We start from the raw sequence: 19429 nt of genomic DNA on the forward strand, positions 1-19429 counted from the left end.
ATATGTTATAGGACATTTGACAACATTGGCAAGTTTTTCTAGACAACCCAAGGCAGGCAAAACCTACCTGAAGTTTGAAACTAATGGTTTTATTATTCCAACTGTAGTAGATTCATAATGAGATGTTACATATTCTATTTAATACAGAAAATGGGTTTATTTTATTACTTGCAAAGAACATTGTTCAAGGGACTATTATAGTATTGAGTGTTGTTCCTTCTGTGTGGGTTAAAGAAAAAAGGTATGAGAGTGGAAAGCTGGGTGGCAGGGTGCTGCAGGCCTTGCTAAAGAGTCAAGTGGCCAACAGGAGATGCTCCCGTGGAAACGAAAAGAGAAGAACCTGTGGAAAAAGATAGCATTTAATGCTTTAAGGTTGTATACTTATCTTGTCCTTGCATTCACAAAAACATTATTCAACACATGCCCGCCCTCTTGGAATCCAAACAGGATGGAGAGATCTGTAAAACAGCCAGGAGTCATCTACAGAGAGGTCTACAGCAGGTGTTCTTGTTTGGTTTTGTTGCTGCAATAAAACTCTGATCAAAACTGACTTGGTGGAGGAAAGGGTTTATTTTTCCTGACAGGTTTCAGTCCATCATCAAGGGGAGCAAAGCAGGAACTAAAAGGCAGAAGCTTGAAACAGAAACCAGTAGAGGAAAGCCGCTTCCAGACCTACTCGATATGGTTGACAAAGCTAGCTCTTGTACACAGCCCAGGTTCACCTGCCTAGGTATGACACTGCCCACAGTGGGGTACATCATCCTGTGTCAAACAGCAATTAAGAAAATGCCTCACAGACATGACCACAGACCAATGTGGTGGGGGCAATTCTTCACTTAGGGTTCCTTCTTCCCAGGAAGCACTGGATCTGTGTCAAGTTGACAGCTGAAGCTACAGAGAGAAATGGCAGTGGGATCAAAGAGAAAGAAATGACACCCAAAATACACTTGTGGAATGTGTGAGGAACATCCAGTTTCTCCGAAATATTTAAGGCTAAGCGAGACATCCTATGATTAAGAAGTTTGATACTTGAGGCCAATTCACCACGGCCATTTACTACATTTTAGAAATATCTAGGTTAGCTTTGAATCATCTCCCAAAGCCATTTTGCCAGGAAAACATTTACACTGGAGCAAGCATTGGGTGTTCTACTTATGAACTCCACCTTTTTATTCTGTTGCTCATGCTGTTTGTGAATCACTTGTCTTCAGTTCTCCACTTAGACATGACTTCACTCAGTTCTGCCTTTATTTATTCTGATTTTTGGAACTATTTCCAATCAACATACTCATGATTTTGTGGACCTTCCTCTTTTCTTTCTTTTCTCCAGTAGAGAGGACACTGGGTGAAACAGGAAGGAACAGGTGTCTAGGAGAGAGCTCCAAATGGATTCAAACTAAAATTGAGTCAAATATGTACTCCCAGATATTTGCATTTCTAAGACATCCATTCAACAGAAGAACAGCAGTGCTTCTGTTATTCCATTTGCTTAGGCTCCTTTCAGTACTTGTCTTGCACAGTAAGCTGCCTTCCTTCCTCCTCTGTCTCCCAGAGAAGTGCTCTAGTCTGTTTAGTGGTCCTCAAGGATCCTGTATAATACACTGTGTTGCCTTCCACACAGACTCTGTGTAATCATCACCAGATGAACGGCCCAGGCTACAGATGTTTCACTAATTATCTTTTCATCATAAGGATGTGCATTCCCACTTGTGTCCCTCTAAACCCCCACTCATGATAATAATAATGCCCTGTTCCCTTTGTATGGCTTCTCCATTCTACCAGCCTCCAGACTGCTCAAGAAAAGCAGGAGTTGATCCCTGCCTCCTACCATGATAGTTAATCACTCCTGCTTCTGAGTAATCTCCTGTGAAATAGAAACAGTTGCAGAGCTAAGAGTGAGAAGTCTGACTGTAGCCTCCTGAGACCACTCTGACAGCAGAGTGACTCCTCAGCGGTGAGCTGTTCTAAAACTCCAGATGGGGGACACTGATTTGCTTTCAAGGGCTCCTGAGGCACAGGTTTCTTAGTGTAAGCATGTCCTGTAAGATATAACTCTCCTTAAACTCTGGACCTCACAGATGGATTACATGTGATTAATTCTGTATGGTAATAGTTAGGGTGATGAGGCTGGTGTGTCACACAGAGAAGGATGAGCCAGGTCACGATCCTGGAATGCCACACTGATAGATGGCTTTTTAGTTCCCTCTTAATTTCTCCCATTTGTGTCATAGTCACCTTTCTTCGGCTTCATTCTACATGATAAAGGAAGCGTGGAACTTGATATTTGCAGGAGAACCTTCACTAGCTTCCTTGCTGCCTCGCAGGCACACCAACTCCCTCCTGCCTGTTCACACCCTGAACCCGCTGTCCCCACTGCATCTATGAGCTTGTTATCCTTCAAGGCTCACTGTAAATATCACAAGCCTTTTAAGTCCCTGGTATAGAGTGTTCTGAAAATGCAAAATCTAAAACAATGTTTGCCAGCGAGGAGCTTCCTATACTCATGGAGGGAAAATGGGTGTAGTGGTTTAAATGTGAAATGTCCCACCATAGATGCATGTGTTTGAACACTTGATCCCCAGCTGGTGGCTCTGTTTCTGAAGACTGAACCTTTAGGGAGGTAGAACTTCATGGAGGAGGCACATGCTACTACAGTCTCTGTGAGTTCAAATGTAAGTCAGTCCTGTTGTGTCTGGAAGCCACTGTGTCCTTGATGTCTTCCATGCCCACTGAATCTTACACTTTTTCTGCCTCTTCTTTCACATAGGTTCACAAACCTTGAGGGGAGGAGTTTGATGAAGACATCCCACTTAGGACTGAATGTTCCGAGGTCTCTCACTCTCTGTATGTTGTCCAATTATGGATCTCTGTATTTGTTCTCATCTACCACAGAAGGAACTTTCTCTAAGGATGTCTGAGCAAGACACTGATCTGTAGGTGTATGTTGTTAGGAGTCATTTTATTGCTATGTTCCTTTAAGAAAACAGTAGTATTTGGTTTTCACCTAGGTCCATGGCCTATCTAGTATCAGGTCGTGGCTCCCTGAGCAGTATCAGGCATGAGCTCTATCTCATAGAGTGAGTCTTAATCCAAGCAGATAGTAGTAGTTGGTTAGTCTCATAACTTTTGTGTATCAGTGTATCATGTAAAACTGTCCCCTTCATAGACCAAAGGGTTTGTAGCTAGGTTCGTGTTTATCTTTCTCCTCTGTAGAGAAGAATAACTGTAGAATACCTTCCAGTACTAAGAATACTAGTCAGTAGAGTGAAGGATCTAGTTAGGCACCAGCTCAACTTCCCTATAATCAATGCAAACTCCACATATCCGGACAGGGGGTAACTGAGCCTCAGATTTCACCACAAAGGCAGATTCTGGGCCAGCCTTTGGAGCCTCACCTCACAGAATTACAACTGAATAAATCTTTTTCCTTCTCTCCCTATGGTGATGCAGACTGCTAAGAAGGGGATGCTGGGAAGACTTCTACAACTTTTCCAGAGTTACCACTATAAAACACTGAATGTATACTGATGGGGGAGATATATTGTGACATTATTTCCTCTAAGTCTGTATTTCAGTGGACTTTCCCACTAAAACATAATCATCTTGATATGCCTTGTTCAATTTGTAATATCCAATTAATAACATTGTTTGAGAAAATAAACAGTTCTTTGTGATGTTCTGTGATGGTCTGTGTGAATCACCTTGACATCTCTGGACATGACAGAGAAGGCTTATCTTACATTAATTGATGTAAGAATACTGTTCCTAAGTCAGCAAGATGATTCCTTGGGCAGTATCCTGAACTGTATAAAGCAGAGAAAGTATGGGCCTGGAGAGATGGATCAGAGGTTAAGACCACTGGCTGCTCTTTCAGAGGTCCTGAGTTCAATTTCCAGCAACCATGTGGTAGCTCACAACCATCTGTAATGAGATCTGGTGCCCTCTTTTGGTGTGCAGACATATATTCAGGCAGAACACTGTATAATAAATAAATAAAAACTTTTTAAAAAATACGGAAAATAAGTCAAGCACTTAAATGCATTTCTCCCTATTTCTTGATTGCAGGTTCAGTGTGACCAATTGCCTTAAGCTCCTCTTACTGTGATGTCACCACCTTAAGGAACTATACATTTGAAATATGAACCAAATAAGCTCTTTTTTCCTTTGGCCATTTTTTGTCAAGGAATTTTATCACAGCGACAGAAGAAATAAAAACAAGTCTCCAATGCTGATTGGTTAAAATTTAGTGAATGAGTAAACTGTATTCAAAGGAAAGAAAATGATAAAGTCTAGAGTTCCTTATATTCTGAGAGTGATGACTCTAAACCTAAACACATAAAGATCTTTAACCAACTGAGAGGACAAGTATGACATGCTGAAAAGAGAATTATTATGCTGTTCCTAGTATCATTTAGTCTTCTCAGAGTGTTTTTAAGCATGTAGAATACAGAAAGTGCCTTTGCATCACACTTAAGCTGACAGATTGCATCTTATTTCCATAGCCCTTCCACTATAGGCTGTGTGTTACACCTAGTCTGTTAAACTTGGACTTGGTCAAATAAATTTTATTCCATCAAGAGAATGGAATGGACTAAACTGGTAGCACCTTGTTCTAAACCCAAGCTATAAGAATCATTCTATGCTTCTAATTATTCTTCTTCCACATCTGCATCAACATGAGAACCTACTTCAGCTTCCCTGTTGGACCAGAAGAATAAAAAGCACTTGGAACTGACTTTGCCCTCATCAACAGATAAAAGCCAAACCCAGCAGACACAGCCTCTGATCAGCAAAAGCCTAGGCAGTCCCCCAATTGTGAGCTGAAGAATTAAATATCAACTGTGACTTTCATACCTGCTCCTGCCCCAAAATATTTAATCAACTATCCAAATACAAATTATGTAACTGGGTTCTTTATTCTATTATGAGGGTTTTCTTGTCCCTGTGACAAAATACCCAAAAGAAGCAACTGTATGAAGGTAGATGTCTTAGTTTGTGTTCTACTTCTGTAAAGAGACACCATAGTGGGAAAAGCATCTAACTGAGGCTGCTTTACAGTTTCAGAGGTTATCACTGTTATCATGACAGGAGCATGATGGCATGCAGGCAAACATGTTCCTGAAGAAGTGGCTGAGGATTCTACATCTTCCATTCACAGGCAGTAGGAAGATAGGGCCACTGGGCCTGGCTTGGGCTTTTAAAACCTGGTAGCCTGCCCCAACTGACACACTTACTCCAATAATGCCATACCTCCTAACCCATCTCAAGTAGTGCCACTTTCTCGTGACTAAGCATTTAAACATGAGTCTATGGAGGCCATTTTTATTCAAACCAACACAAAAGATTTATTCCAATTTGTGGTTTCAAGATATTTCAGTCATTCTTAGTGGAGCACCACTGAGCAGCAGCATCTGGAGCTATTTGTTCACATCCCGTCAGACAGGAAGCAGAGTATGATGGGAAGTAGCCAGAGATAATATATTAAAGTCTGGACTAGCCTTCAGAGCTTTGAGCAGTTGGTCCCCAGCTACTTTGGGAGGCTATCAACCTTTGAGACATAGTTCCTAGCTGGTGGTGCAAACCCCAAGAGTGAGTTTTGAACATTATATAACTCTAATAATCAAGATGTAAAGCCGTTCTGCCACAGACTTCTGCTGCCATGAAATCCAGCACTCATTCCCCATCACAATGTAGGAAAGCCATGAGTGTAAGAAATCTTTCCTCCTTAAGTTGCTTTTGCCAGGTATTCTGTCACAACAATGAGAAAAGTCACTAAGACAGCTCTAATGGTCCCATTCCTAGTGACCTACTTCCTAGCTAGGTCCCACCTCCTACAGGTTCCGCAATGTGGTACACCACCGGCTGGGTCCCAAATGTGCTAGGGACATTTGGGATATAATACATTGTGTTTTGTAGTTAGGTGGTACTGATACACAAATAAAAATTAACAATTTTAAAAATCACTGAAGTATTTCAGAATGCTTTCTTTATCTTCATATTACTGAAGTGAATTTCTGTGTTAAGGATCATTTGACTTCATGGTATTCTACTCAGGCTAATTCTAGTCACTTATGGATTTCTCAGTCAACTCGGTTTCCTCTACTCATTTTCCTCTAAGAGGACAGAGGCTTGATAGAGCAGCGTATGTAGTGCTACCCCACAAGAGTGCTGTTTAAATGTGAAATATCCTCCACACTTGGTTCCAAGCTGGTGGTTCTTGCAGAGGACCAGAGTTCGGTTCCCAGAAATGCATAGGGTAGCTAGCTCACAACCACCTGTAACTCTAGTTCCAAGGAATCTTATTTTCTCTTCTAGTCTTCATAGGCCCTGCACTCAAATGTACATACCCCCACACAGACACACCTAATTAAAAAATAAAATCTTTAAAAGAGTTTAACTAGTGGCATAAGTTTTAAAAAATATGAAAACATAAACAAACAAACAAATTTTTTAAAATGTCCCTAAATAAGACATGTATTTGGAGGCTTGGAACATTGCGGAAGTTCAGTCTTCCAGATATGACATGGTCACTGCAATCATACAGCAGCCGTGACCAACTACACAGACCTGCACACACACAAAGACAGGAAAATAGGAGGGTGTAGCAGGAATCTTAAATGGTCTTATTAATAAAAACAAACCTGGAGCCAGGTACTGGGGTCAACATTGGAAGATCAGAGAAGTAGAAGAAGCCATGGCCACCTCACCTTGCCAGTTCCTCAGCTGATCTATTTTCCTCAGACTGGAAGCCTCTGAGTCCTCATCCAAATGGATCTCAGCTGAACTGCTGCTCAAAAGTCTAAAAGCTTAGCCAGGCTCGAGTTCCTGGTTTTCATGCTTTATATACCATTCTGCTTTCTGCCATCACTTCCTGGGGTTAAAGATGTGAATCACCATGCCTGGCTGTTTCCAGTGTGGCCTTGAACTCACAGAGATCTGGATGGATTTCTGCTTTAGGAATGCTACGATTAAAGGCGTGTGTGCCACCATTTTCTAGCCTCTATATCTAGTGGCTGTTCTGTTCTCTAATCCCAAATAAGTTTATTAGGGTTCACAGTATTTTGGGGAACACAATATCACCACTGGAGGGGGAATGAGGAAGAGGTCTGCAGGAAGCTGAAGGGGCTAGAGAAAGTAATGGGATAAATATAACCAGAATACATCATAAACAACTGTGAAATGAAAAAACAAAAAAATCAGCCTGACATGGTGATCTATAATTCCAGCTCTCAAGAGGCTAAATCATGATGATTACAGATTCCAGTCTTGTCTAGACTACATAATGAGCTCTGGCCAAGCCTGGGCTATAAAATAAAACCCTGTCTCAAAAATAAGTAATTTGATTGTTTGGTTTGATACAGTTTGGTGGGGTTTAGAAAGGGGGTCTCACTATATAGTCCATGTCAGCCTCAAACTCATGATGATCCTCCTGCCTCTGCATCTTGAGTACAAGGATTACAAACATGTGCCACCATGACTGGCTAATTAATTAATTCAATATAAAAAAGTTTTTTGGTTTTTTTGAGACAGGATTACTCTGTGTAGCACTGGCTGTCCTGGAACTCACTCTGTAGACCAGGCTGGCCTTTAACTCAGAGACCTCATCTGCCTCCCAAGTGCTGGGATTAAAGGTGTGTGCCACCACAGGCTGGCTTCAATACAAATTTTAAGGTGTTACTGCAAATAAAGGAATGGACAAATCCCACACAAACATCCAAACAAGCAAATAAAATAGTACATATACCACATGAAGCAGACTTCAAGTCAAAACCTATAAAATTGATGAAGAAGATTCCTCTGAAATGACTTAGATATTCATTGACTAGAGGAATACAGCACGTACAAATGTATATGCACCCAGAATTCAAACACCCATTTTTATAAGGCAAGCACTGTTATATTGAGATAGAAAAATAGGTCTTGATGCAAAGGTAGTTGGAGACTCCAACACCACACTTCCATCATTGGGAACGTTATCTAGACAAAAGATCATAAACCAAGGAATCCTAAAGAGCAATTGCAGAGTATTTCATTCAACCATGACAGAATAAACATTCTTTTCATGAGTATATTTTCTTAAACCATGGTTTGTGGCTGTGACAGAATATCTGAGAGAAGTAAATTATTGTTTTATTTTTAATTATATGTCTGTGTTTAAGTGAGCTAATGCATGTGAGTGTATGTGTTTGTGGATCCCAGAGGAGGGCATTGGATCCCTTGAAGTTAGTTTTCGGTGATTGTGAACTACCTCATGTGCTGGCAACTGAAACAGAGTCCTCTGTAAGACCAGTATGCACTCTTAGCCATAAAGCCATCTCTCTAACCTAAAGAGAAACACTTCAGAAAAAGGAAAGATTGGGTTTTTGCCTTGGGGTTTCAGAGGTTCCCATCCATGGTAGGCTGGCTTAATTATTCTGGCCTGAGGTAAAACAGAGCATCATCATAGCAGAAGCTGTGGTGGAGGCTGATGTGATTTCATGATGGCCAGAAACCAAAGCAACACAAGCAAGATAAACACTTCAAAAGCCCACCTTCAGGGTCTAGTTCCTCCTAGCTGGGTCTCACCTCATACTGTTCATCGTCTTTAATGTTCCATTCTATAATAATCCATCAAGGGACTGGTATCTATTGAGGCAGATAATATAACCACTTTTCAAATCCCATCAGTTAGCAACACCTACCCATATTGGGCCTGTTGGGAGGTGCAACGTACAAACAAATACACAAGGAACACTCTCAAGGATTGATAATGTTAGGTCAAAATGTAGATCTCAAGAATTCATATCCTACATGTTCTCTGACCAGTTCAATAAGAATAGAACTTAGCAAGAGGAACCAAGGAGACTGTACAAGTAGATGACTTAATGACATATTCTTGGGCCAGTAAATAAGGACGATTTTGAATGTTTTGACTGTGAAATGGACTGTAAACTTCAGGACATAGTTTAGTCTGGTTTCCCAATGTGTATTTGTAAATAGCATCACATAACATCCCAAAGAATTATAATTTTAATGTAGCAGTTTAAAAGTTAATTGGTTTTTTTAAATGAAAGTTAAATTTAAAATATTTTCTCAAAGAAAGAAAAATAAAAGCACAATATACAGCAAGAGCATACTAAGAAGAATGTTCATAGCAACAGGTGCCTATAACAAAAAATTTTTTTCAAACAACCTCACAATGCAATTCAAAGGATTACAAATGAAAACAAATCAAACCCAAACTGCCGGATGGAAAGAAACAATGAAGTTCAGGCACAAATGAGTGAAATTGATAAACTTTTGAAGTACAGAAGATCAATGACAAATAGCTGTGTTGGTTAATTTTTAAGATAAAATAAATGTTACTTTAACTAAAATAACAAAGGAGAAAAAGTAAAATCACAAATAAAAAGATAGGCATTCCAACTGATATAATAGAAAAACCAAGGCTCAATAGGAACTGTTGTAAGTAAGTCTGCAAACCAATTGGAAATTTGAAAATGATAAACTTCTAAACACATAACCTATCAAAATTGACTCATAAAAATATATAAATCCTGAATAGCCATGAAATAATTAAATTGAGTTAGTAATAGAAAGGCTTTTAACAAAGAAAAGTCTAGAACCAGCTGATGTTACTACTGAAGTTTATCAGATTTTTAAAGTAGAACTAAAGTTAAAAAAATGGACCAGGGGCCTGGAGAGATGGCTCAGTGGTTAAGGGCACTGACTGCTATTCCAGAGGACCTGGGTTCAAGTCCCACCACCCACATGGCAGCTCACAGCTGTCTGTGACTCCAGTTCCATAAGCAAAACACCAATGTACATAAAATTAAAATTAAAAAAAAAAACAAAACACATATTTGCCGGGGGGGGGGGGGGGGGCGGCGGCGGCGGGGGCGGCGGCGGCGGCGCACGCCTTTAATCCCAGCACTCGGGAGGCAGAGGCAGGCGGATCTCTGTGAGTTCGAGGCCAGCCTGGGCTACCAAGTGAGCTCCAGGAAAGGCACAAAGCTACACAGAGAAACCCTGTCTTGAAATACAAAACAAAACAAAAAAAATGGACCAGCAGGATATCTCAGTGGATAGAGGTGCTTATCACCAAGCCTAATCTGAGTTTAATCCCTGGGAACCACCTGGTAAAGAGAGAGAACCAACTCCTGCAAGTACTCCACTGACCTCTACACATGAGTGCACCATGGCACAAGTGTGCCCACACATATACAGAATGATGTTTAAATATAATAAAACTAAAACAGATTTTAAAATGGAATAAATAAATAAATGGATGAAAAGGAGGAGTTTTCAAACTCATTCTGAGGTTAGCCTTACCCTGGTACTAAAGTCATTGGGTATAAAATAACATAACATAATATAATTCAATACTACAATAACAAAGGGCTGGAGAGATGGCTCAGCAGTTAAAAGGACATCTGGCTATTGTATAGGGCCTGAATTTGGTTCCCACACTCATATTAGTCAGCTCACAACTTCCTATAACTACAGTTCCAGGAGATTTGATGCTCTGTTCTGGGCTCCAAAGAATATGGGAACTCACATGTCCATGCACATAAGGAAAGACATATGAGAAAAAATAATAATTTTTTAAATGTAGAAAAATAAAATACTGATAATCACTGTCCCTGATAAACACAGATGTTAAAAACATCCTCCAGGCTGGGCGGTGGTGGCGCACGCCTTTAATCCCAGCACTCACTCGGGAGGCAGAGCCAGGCGGATCTTTGTGAGTTCGAGGCCAGCCTGGACTACCAAGTGAGTTCCAGGAAAAGGCGCAAAGCTACACAGAGAAACCTTGTCTTGAAAAACCAAAAAAACAAAAAAAAAAACAAAAAAAAAAAAAAAACACACCCCAGAAAATGCTACAAATTGCATCTAATAGCACATCAAAAGAATTATACACAAGTGACGTTTAAGCAGAATTTACCTTGAAAATTCAATAACAGCTCAACATACACTTTTCAAAAGATATAATAAATCGTATCAACAGACAAAGGAAAAAAGACATGATTTCCATAACTGATAGAGAAAAGGGCAATTGAATACAATCAGCATCCCTTCATGAGAGAAACACTCAACAAGAAGATATAGAAAGACTACGTCAACATATAGCAAAGGCCACAAAGGACAACTCACCACCATCACCCTGAGCAGAGAAAGGCAAAAAGAATTTACCATGAAATCTGAAGCAAGAAAAGGATATTTGCCTTCACCAGTCTTATTCAGCACAGTTCTGGATGTCTTGGCCACAGCAACTGAACAAGAAAAGGAAACTAAAAACATAAAAATAAGGAGAAGCCCTACTGCCCCTATGCAGATGACTCTATGTATTGAAAGAGCAGAAGAGCCAGGTGATAGTGGCACACTCCTTTAATCCTAGCACTTGGGAGGCAGAGCCAGGCAGATCTCTCTGAGTCTGAGGCCAGCCTAGTCTGCAGAGTGAGATCCAGGACAGGCAACAAAACTACACAGAGAAACACTGTCTTGGAAAAAAAGAAAGAAAAAAAGCAAAAGCATGAAAAAACTATGAAACTCATAAAATAATTGAGTAAAATTGAAGGAAGGATACAAAAATCATCATATAAAACCAGAGCATTGTCATTCATACAACAAATACAAAGTTGACTGAGAAAAAATAATCCTGTTTGTAATAGCTACAAAAATATAAACTGCCTAGGAACAAATATAACCAAATATTTAAAATTGCAAGACATTAATTGAAAAGACCTTTTATGTTAATCAAGTAGGAGAATTAACATTGTTTGAATGGCCATATTACTATTTCAATGCAATCTCAATTAAAACACCAATAGCATTCTACATGGGACTAGAAAAGGTACCTTAAATCTCATATTGGCAGAAGCTCTTGCCTTTTCAATACAGTATCAGGAAAGCAGGACATCAGACATGGAAGAGTGAATTTCACTCCTGTTTTTCATCTTTTACAGAAATGGACCAAACACCAGTATACAAGATTGAAACTGTGAAACTATCTAGAAGAAAATATGAGAAAGATTCTTGAAGATGTCAGTACAGCAATGATTTTTTTTAAAGCCACAAAAGTACAGACAACAGAGATAAAGTTGATAAATGGTATTACACAGAAAAATCAGTAGAGTTAGACAGCTGCATAATGTAGGAAGTGTCTGCAAACTTTTCAACAGAAAGGAATTCACACCTATAATATAAAACAGACTACAAAATTAGCAGCACAGACCCAGTAATTCAATTTTTATTAAAAAATTATTTTATTATTATGAATTTACAAACAGAAACATCACACAGCATGTTTAAGGAAGCCATTCAGATAGTTGCTCGTTCCCTGACTCTCTATGTCTCAGTGAATTTCCATACCCTTAGAATGTTTAGGGTTTATACTCTCACTATAAATTACATTACTAGACACTTATCTACCAGTAACTTAAGTTTTAAATGAACAAGGAATCTGATGCCTTTCAAAAGAAGAAATAAAAATTTCCAACTAATGTATGAAAAATGCTTGTCTCACTGTTAGGAAATGCAAAACAAAGCTACAATGAGAACCATTTCATCTAAATCAGAGTGGAGACTAACAAAACATGAGAATTAAAAGTGTCTAATGAGGATACAGAGAAACGGAAAGTCTCTGATACTATTGGTAGGAATGGAGCTTAGCATAGTCACTTTGGAAAATAGTATGGAGGATCAAAAAACTAAATAAAAATAGAACTAACATATTATTCCACCATATAGCTAAAATAAATAAAATCAGAATATCAAAGACACCTATAATCTTATGTTTATTGCCATGCTGTCCACAAAGATCAAGAAGTGATTATATTACCAATAATGATGAAATGAGTAAAGAAAATTTAATGTATATGCATAGCATCATTGTGATATAAAATCCTATTATTTGCAGCAAAATGTCTAGAACTGGAAAATGATGTTAAGGGAAAAGATAAATAACCACACACTGCTTCTTGCATATGGAAATGAACAATGTGTACCTGGAAGCATAAGAGAGTGGGATGATGGGAGCTAGATGTGGGGATGCAGAGAGATTGGATAATGGTACTAAATACAGGTTAAGAGGGATGCATTCTAGTGTTCATCCATACAACAGGTTAGTACAGTTCACACTGATCGTTGTTTATTTGAGAAGCAGTGGAGAGGAGCTCAAGACCTCCAAATACAAAGTAGCCATGAAATGATGTCAAGAAATGGCAATCACCTGATCATCATGCAGGAACATATGTATCAATATTACTCTATATCTCAAAAATTGCATGATTACTACAAGCTAACTCAAAAATAAAAGGCAGTCTGTCGCAGGGTTTCTATTGCTGTGAAGAGACACCAAGACCATGGCAATTCATAAAAGAAAGAATCATTTAATTGGGGTGACTTACATATTCAGAGGTTTAGTCCATTATCATCATGATGTGACAAGGTGGCATGCAGGCAAACAAGAGCTGGAGAAGGAGCTGAGATTCCTACATCTTCACTTACAAGGTAACATGAAGTGGTCTGAGACACTTAGTGTGGCTTCAGTATATTTTGAGACTTCAAAGCCCACCCCCACAGGAACACATTTCCTCCAACAAGACAACACCTACTCCAACAAGGCCACACTTCTTAATAGTGCCAGTCCTTTTGGGGGCCATTTTCTTTCAAACCACCCCACAGCCTAACATGATTCTGTCATCATGAGATGCTTATGAAGGCTCAGGAAGGGAAAACTTGTAGCTGACACAATACATTCAGGAAACCTCATGGAAGTTTTTAGAGGTTAAAGACAAAATTTCTACATTCTGAGTATTCCTGTGAGACTATAATAATGTGTTTGCATACACAGAAATCAGATTTGTGTAAACATGAGAGAGATAATGTGCTAACTTGGCTTTCTCTCAGATGCTGTCTTAATTGTGACCTTAGTGCTCTGTGAAAAACACTGGTCTTGGCATATGCTGGATGAGGAAGCACAAACATTGGAAACCAGAGCAAGAACAGACTCACACAGTCCATGGCAACACCAAGAAACAAGATAACGTACAAGTATAGAATTGTTATTACTTCCACATCAGCTTTCATTTGTTGCTTCCTCTCAACTTTACATTTAGTCATTAAGACAGCATAACATCACTGAATCCAGGCCATTGCTCAGCACATGGACAGGGTCCAGGAGGCAGGCAGGGTTATATGCAAAGGCCATCATGACAGTCCAGGAGGGACATGTGGAATCACTGGATTCTGGAGCATTGATAATTAATTCTCTGAACTTCTTGGCCACTAACATGAATAGGGAAGTAGTAACAATGGATCAAGGGTCTTACCTTTATTCTGAGACAAACCAAAAGCAGGATTGTGAGCAAGTGACTGACTTGTTTCCTTGTTGGTTTGAGAAAAATTAGGCCTGTGATATGAAAAGGAAGAGGAGAAAGGGTCAATGAAAGAATGTAGATTGCTACATTTGCTTAACACAGTGTTGAGTTCCTGATCCCACTAGCTGAGGCCCAAACAGTGGCCTTTTAACCTACTCAAATTGACAAACCATCACTGATACAGTTGAGACTAACCCAAATGTTAGACTGGAATTAGCAGTCATGTTTCAGCATATTCCTGGCACTCATGTGCAATGATTATTTTTATCCAGCCTGTGTCTCTTGCTTTGCTTCATATGAGTCCTCTATCTAGTTATGATTGGTCTTAAGGACATAAGTTCCCTTTCCTTACTTACATTTCTCTATGAGAAATGTCCCATTGCTCAGAAAAGATAATAGAAGTTGTCTTTGTTCAAACTTTTGACTGTTTAGATACCTGTGAGCAGTATTACTACTGAGCCATTTACCAGCCGCAATAGCATTCTTTTCTCTAAACAAGCAACACTAAAAACTCTAATGCCTTACCTCAGGCTTGAGCACAAACTTGACACAAAATCCCACTGGATCTATCTAGAATAAACCTACTATATCCTCTTCAAACAAAACCACACAACCTATGACAAAATTCCTTGAAGATATACATTTTGTACATATATATATATATGCAATTTACCAATTAAAAATTAAAATTATGTTATGTACATATCTATAAATGTAAATATACTATACAAACACAACATATAAATATATTTGTAATTATTATGCCAGAAACTACAAAGAATACTAAAAACAATGAGACTTCATTCCTTTGTTTAAGGAAATCACAATGTAAATGGATCCTTTTTCTATAGAAAGGATCCTATTCTATAGAAAGTATTAATGAAAATAATACTAAATTAATTATTAATTATTAATGAAACTTATACTAAACACATATCCCTTGGTACCAGTTATTGTTGTATAAACTATATATGCATACAGATAGCTGGTACAATGTAGGTATTATGATTAAATCTGTTTTATAAATATGGAAAAGGAGACACAGAGAGCATAAATCGTATAACTCATAGGAGTCAGAATTAGGGCAGTGTACATTACCTTAATATACTACCTCAATACAACACAAAGAAACTGAATAAACAAAAGCAGAATTAGTATTCCAAGTCAGCCTCCATTAACCCTGAGTCTGTGCTATCTCATTTCAACAAGAGAAAGCAGAACAAAGAAAATGTCAAGGTTACCAGTGGCTATTTGGCAAATGAGTGCCACAAACAACATTTTTTTAAATACCGAAGGAGAATCTAACATCTGTGAACCCTTCCACAGGGCAGGCTTTGTGCAATCTGGAACCCAAATGCTGAATATACTTTGTGCTGTGGGTTTTACACCAACACTTTAATGTTTGATTCCCATCTAACATTATGCAGCCCTTCAATAGCTTACTTCACAAAATGAATCCCACATGTGCCAATTATCAGAAACCTAAAATTTGGGTCATTGCTTATTAACACCTTAGAGATTTTATCAAAAAATATTCATTCTCTGAGAGCCTTCTGGAGCTCACGGGGGGCGGGGAGGGATATATTCTAAGTGCAATGTCTGTGCTAGTCTTGAATTGTCTATGCAAGAGTTTCACCCTACAACCGCAATCCAGAGAGGACTCTGTGCCACATGCACCAGCAGAGATCTACCACAAGCCCTCTTTCTGTTATTTTCTGCTATTATTTTCATTAGCCATGTATTTGGCCTGACTGGGGCCTTAACTAAGTGCTGTCTTTACAATGTTCTTAGAAAGAAAGCAAACAATAAAAACAAGCAAAATTAGTCCTTTGATCCCTCCAGACAAAGGTATTTCAAGTACTTAAATACTCCTATCTCTTCAATTTAAACAGCGTACAAGTGAAATGTAAGTGGAATTCACTGTAAAGAGCCAAAATAGTGTTGCAGATAAGAACCACATGTTTGCATGGTTTCACCAGACTGCCCTAATCTCCCTAGCTCTTGGGTAGATCATCAGATAAATCAATCAGTAGTTGGCTTGGAACAACTGAAGAAGTGGCCAGGAGCTCTTATAGCAGGAAATTTCTCCATTCCCACTCAGCTCCTCAGTCCCTCAACCACTTGTAAAATAATCACTCAGAGGCTTATATTAATTACAAACTGTATGGCCTATGGCTCAAGCTTCTTGCTAGCTAGCTCACATAACTTAACTCAACCCATTGCTCTTAATCTATGTATCACCACATGCTCTGTGGCTTTACCTGTGTCCTATTCATGTTGCTCCTTGGAGAGCGGGTTGGTGTCAACTGCCACTCTCTTTTCTTCTCTTCACTCTCACTCTTGGATTTTCCCACCTGACTGATCCTGCCCTGCCACAGGCAAATGCAGCTTTGTTTATTAGACAAAGGGAGTAACACATATTCACAGCATACAAAAGAGACATTCCACAGTACTTTCCCTTTTCTGTCTAATCAAAAAGGAAGGTTTTAACTTTAACATAGTAAAATTATATATAACAAAATAGTTATCAAGTAAGAATTACAATTACAATATCTAGTCTATTTGTATTTGGTAAAATTAAAGAAAATATTTTATCATCTATCCTATTTTTGTGAGTCTAAAGTTTTAATCTAATTTATCTTTTATCATAACCAAGAAAAATCATAACATAATTATATAGTCTTCAAATACATAAAGACCCCAGAAGGATATAATATTATCTGAGTAAACAGAAAGTGCATGGCAAGCAACTTCCATAATTCTAGAAATGACAGACATCTGGCTACCTGGACAGTCATCCAAAGTTCTTCTGTAATGTTAAGGCATCCATCTTCAGTCTACAGGCCGAAAGGCTCTGGCAGACTTTTTAGTGAAGCAGAAAATTTGAAGAATTGTCTCTCCTAGTGGCAAAGTTCATTAGTCATTTCTCCCTGTGTCCTGCAGAATGTCTGGCAGTCTCCACTGTCAAGCAGGAAACTGAAGGACCATCTTGCCTTGCAAAGTTCAGGTTCTATGGGTTCTGCATGTCTAGTTTATATGTCATCCTATCAAGCAGTCAAGGCAAGGGCACTTTTTTGCCCAGTGGCTAACTTTTGCCACAAAGAAAGCAAACTCCATAATGAGTTTCTTTGATGGCCATCATCCTCTCCTCTTTAAAGTAATTGGTCCTGTCCGGAGCAGGCATATCTCATTGTCTGGAAAAGTCTAAGTTCTTAAAACATTTTAAATGCTATCTCCTGTAGGTCTTTGAAGTGTTTGAAGATTACCTACCTAATTGAAATGTTATCTATGTATATCTAGAAAACTTAACTAACATGACTTTAAGTTTGATTGTCATAGATGACTAATTTTAAATAAGTTGCGTTGCATAAACATAATATCTTAAAGAGAGTAGAAATATATATATATACATACATATATATATGTAGTATAACAAAATTACTTTAAATTTGTATCAATAAACCAAAATCCATAGTAATGTAAAATATGTAAGATTAATAGTTGTTTTTTGAATTAAAGTAGAATCAATAATCTACCCTTTTATCCTATAATTTCTATATCATACATTTCTGCATCATATTCCCTTACTTCTTTTAGAGAGAGATTGACTATAATGAATAACAATTTGTAACCAACCTCCTAAACAAAGACTAGCATCCATAAATCATTTTTTGAGAATGTGGGCATAGTGTTCTAGTCTACTTCCTGCTGACTGGGGGCACTGTTAATCTGTCCTGACTGGAGTAGTCTGTGAGGTTAGATCATCTTAGCCAGTTGCCTTGAAGCTGTTCTGGATATTGGATCATCTGGAGACCTCTCAGGGGAACTTCCTTAATGGAACCATTTTAACCTGGAAGGATTCCATAGCTTCTCATCTTCTGTGAAAACAAAAGTAGAACATTTTTTCCAAAGCAACATATCCTTAGATCCAAATTTTGAAATCAAGATACCTTTAAAAAGATATAATATATATATATATATATATATATATATATATATATATATATATATATGGGTTTAACTCAGCAGGCTTTACAATCAAATATCTCTCTTTAGTTAAAAATCTCAAAGACAACATATTCCAGACTCTCTGTGTAATTTTCATCTTACATGGCTTATTATATTTTTATATATTATTTTATTTTTAAGAGTTTATTTTTATGACTATCTATATCCTTACTCTTCTCTCTCTCAAGCCTGTATACTTTTTTACTCACAATGTAAACTGTTTAGAGTTTTTTCCATCTGAATCTGTCCTATTGTGTATCTGCAATTATTTTTTGGCCAGGAGAAATTTTAAACTTTTAAGCAGCATGGCTAGGAGGAAAGTAGCTGCAACCCTGGCTGCTGGCTCCACCCCACTCTGCTTTTCAATATGGCACAGGCACTATAACTCATGCTTACCTCCACAATTCTGAGAAGCAGTATTAAGTTATATGCCTGTGTTTTTAAGACTGTGGCTATGCTCCCAACCTCATAGGCAGTGGCTGGGAAAGACCTCTTTGTATCACAGCCTGGCTAGCTTAGTCAACAGAACATGAGACTCTTAATCTCAGGGTCTTGGGTTCATGCCCCATGTTGGGTGCCAAAATGTAACTGGAAGTTTCTCCAATCCCACCCATCCCTGCAGTCCCACAGCAGCTTATAAAATAATCACTCAGAGGCTTAATAGTAACTACAAACTGTATGGCCTATGGCTCGGGCTTCGTGTTAGCTAGCTCTTATAACTTAAATCAACCCATTACTATTAATCTATATATTGCCATGTGTTCCACAGATTTACCTGTGTCCCATTCATGTTGCTCCTTGGATGATGGGTTAGTGTCAACTCCCACTCTCCTTTCTCCTCTCACTCTCTCTCTTGGATTTTCCTGCCTGGCTCCATCCTGCCCTGCCATAGGCCAATGTAGCTTTATTTATTAGCCAGTGGGAGCAACACATATTCACAGCATAAAGAAAGATATCCCACAGCAAGCCCTGCCAAGTTAAACCAATAAATAATTAACCATGAAACTGACACAGTTCCTAGGAGCCACTGTCTCCTTTCATCTCCAACAAGTTTCATTGCA

The 19429-nt window shown here is 38.6% G+C and overlaps 1 long non-coding RNA gene across 1 annotated transcript; it reads right to left on the reverse strand.

Annotated features, from left to right (window-relative positions):
* Positions 1–206: 206 nt before the first annotated feature.
* LOC143273822 (uncharacterized) lies at positions 207–18235 on the reverse strand. Its single transcript, XR_013052017.1, has 4 exons — positions 17997–18235; positions 16622–16729; positions 14313–14392; positions 207–340 (listed from the first exon to the last, which is right to left on the reverse strand). It is a non-coding gene; the product is annotated as an uncharacterized LOC143273822 (long non-coding RNA).
* Positions 18236–19429: the final 1194 nt, after the last annotated feature.

The sequence above is a fragment of the Peromyscus maniculatus genome, chromosome 6, assembly GCF_049852395.1.
Source record: "Peromyscus maniculatus bairdii isolate BWxNUB_F1_BW_parent chromosome 6, HU_Pman_BW_mat_3.1, whole genome shotgun sequence".
NCBI lineage: Eukaryota > Metazoa > Chordata > Mammalia > Rodentia > Cricetidae > Peromyscus > Peromyscus maniculatus.